Here is a 2,737-nt window from a genome sequence, read left to right on the forward strand (position 1 = left end):
CTTGACAGCTTGTCAGAGAGATTTTTTTTCCTGTGTCCAGTGTCTCTTAAGTTTACTTGTACTGTCTTCGAAGGGAAGGTTATGTGTCCTGTAGAACTCCTGTATAGATTGTGTTTTTCTTCTTGGCCCGAGAGCCCAACCGGTTTAGGCTCCGCCTTAGGGCTTGTTACCTGGAGGCGTGTCAGAAGCTGTTGTGGAGGTCCTCTGTGATGCCTGGCCTCAGCTGCTTCGACATTACCGTTTAAAAAAAGGGAATATGAACTTGAAACAAATTTCATTCCTATGGTTCAACTTTCAGCGAAACTACAGACAGGCCTATAAGGTGAACTGTAACACCAGGGAAATGCTCACTTTTAAGAATCATAACAAGAACAAAAAGTCAAACTTTAGAAGGAGTAACCACTGAACAGAAAAATTTAAAAATCTCACTATCATTTTGCAAGGCCTTGACTAGGATTAATCCTACTCCCTGAAGCGTGTTTTTCTGTGTTCTTTTGGTTTTGCATTATAGGGATCTTTGTGTGTGTGTGTGTGTGTGTGTGTGTGTGTGTGTGTGTGTATGGATAGATAGATAGATGGATAGATAGATAGATAGATAGATAGATAGATAGATGATAGATTCATTTTTCAGTATTCTACCTTCTCATGAAATATGGAAGGTCTAAATCCTTGTCTTAATTTTTAATAATTCCTTTCCCTTACAGTTCAAATTGAGATAATTCTATGCATAAATTTCTAGTCTGCCCCATTTAACTCGTGTAGATATCTCTTCTAATATGTAAGGCTGCCGAGTCGCAGGCAACTCATAGCGACCCTATGAAGGAGAGTCCTTGACGCTTGGGGGCCTTTCATACTCTCTCCAGGTTCATAGAGTTTCCAGAGGCAAGCTATTATGAAAGTGGATGCCACTCCTCCTTCCAAACTTGTTTTAATCGGGGAGCTCCACCCTACTCTCTGTTGGCATTGGATAACCAGCCATTAACGTATTTGACACATCAGTGTCACAGTGTTCAGGTATGTAAGGCTACTGAGGGAAAACACTGTGGAGATTTTTAGAAGCCCTATAATATAATCTGTGGAATCTTCTTATGATCTTTGAAGGTCTTTGAATGGCCATGAAGTGTCTTTGAAGAACCAACTCTGGTGGCCTAGTGGTAAGAAACTGCATTGCAATCCGGAAGGGAGGCGGTTTGAGCTCACCAGCTGCTCCCTGGGTGAAGGATGGACAGTCTCCTCCCATGCGATTAACTAACTGCCTCTGAAAATATTGGAGAGGGTCAGCTATGGGTCGATTCTGACTCCAAGGTACAGAACAACAACAACAACATACTAAGAATCTGATAAAGAATCTTATAACATAAATTGATGTGAGTGCTCATAAACATGTGTGTGAATATGAGTTTTGCTGAAGGTTGAGACTCGTGTGTGTGTGTGTGTGCGTGTGTGTGTGAGAGAGAGAGAGAGAGACGGAGAGAGAGAGATATGGAATGAATGTGAGTGGTGATAATGTGAAGGTTTGGGAGTGAAAGCACATAAATGAGAATGTTAGTATGACCATGAGAGTGTGAAAATGTGAGAGGAAGATTGGAAAAAAGAGTTGAATAAAGAATAATTCATAATATAGTTTTCCAAAAGTGTATCTGAGGGGTATGGAATTATGTAAAGCATTTGCTACATCTATAAAACATTTCTCTCAGTTGATGTTAATTCTGAACCAACTCATAGCTGATCAGCCAGCAGCAGAATGGGGTTTTTTTGGGGGGGGAGGTGTTTGTTTGTTTGTTTAAAACTGTTTATTAACAAAGTTCACATACATTGTTTTTCATACCGGATCTTTCCCATTTCCTTCAGCCCCTCCCCTCATCAAATTGTGCTACACTATGATTAACATCCCCAACCCCTATCCAGCCTCAGCCTTCTGCTCCCACCCTCTCTCACCCCTTGGATACTCATAATGTTCTACAATAATGGTCTTATGCAATATTTGTCCTTATGGGACTGAGTTAGGTTACTTAGCATAATATTCTCCAGTTCCTTCCAAGTTAGGTAGCAATTGCTCCTGTGTGCTGTGTTGTATCCCATTGTGTGAATATACTAGAATTTTTCAATCTATTAGATTGTGGTTGGACATTTGGGCTGTTTCCATGTTCTCAGAAGCAGGTTTTTAGAGGCTATAAATTGCACAGGAGGAGATTGCCTATGTTTCTTCCTAACAACAGCTGGTGTATTTGAACACCAGTGGTGTCATATTTTGGTTAGCAGTGCAATTTCCTATGGACTATACAACCAAAGATAAACATAATCCTATGTCTACCACAATACTTGGATTAAAATTAGAGGGCAGTGTGGAGTGCTAGAGTGCACTTAACTACTGTAGAGGAAGACATAATTGGAGCCCAACTTGGGTTTCCATACTTCCTATTTGTGAAACTCCACTTTTTCAGGTGTGTGTGACCTTGGACAAATGCCTGAGACACAAGTTTCCTCACACCCTTGCCAATGGTCTAAGTTCTTTTACATAGGCTTAGAAAACAGAGTCACGCTGTCTTCTCTGCACTAGGAGCAGCTTTCCTGCCACAGCCCCTCATCCCCTGAAAATGTATACCTGCACCAAGTTTGTCTCCACCCCTTCCCTGGTCAGGAGTACCTCTCAGCTGCTAAGCCGTCCATTGTCTGCAGTGGTCCTGAAACAACCAGAAACACTGAGAGATGAGAATTTCAGCTGCTTGACAGCCCC

This window comes from Elephantulus edwardii, unplaced genomic scaffold, assembly GCF_000299155.1.
Source record: "Elephantulus edwardii isolate Elephantulus edwardi_28Jun2011 unplaced genomic scaffold, EleEdw1.0 scaffold00083, whole genome shotgun sequence".
NCBI classification, from domain to species: domain Eukaryota; kingdom Metazoa; phylum Chordata; class Mammalia; order Macroscelidea; family Macroscelididae; genus Elephantulus; species Elephantulus edwardii.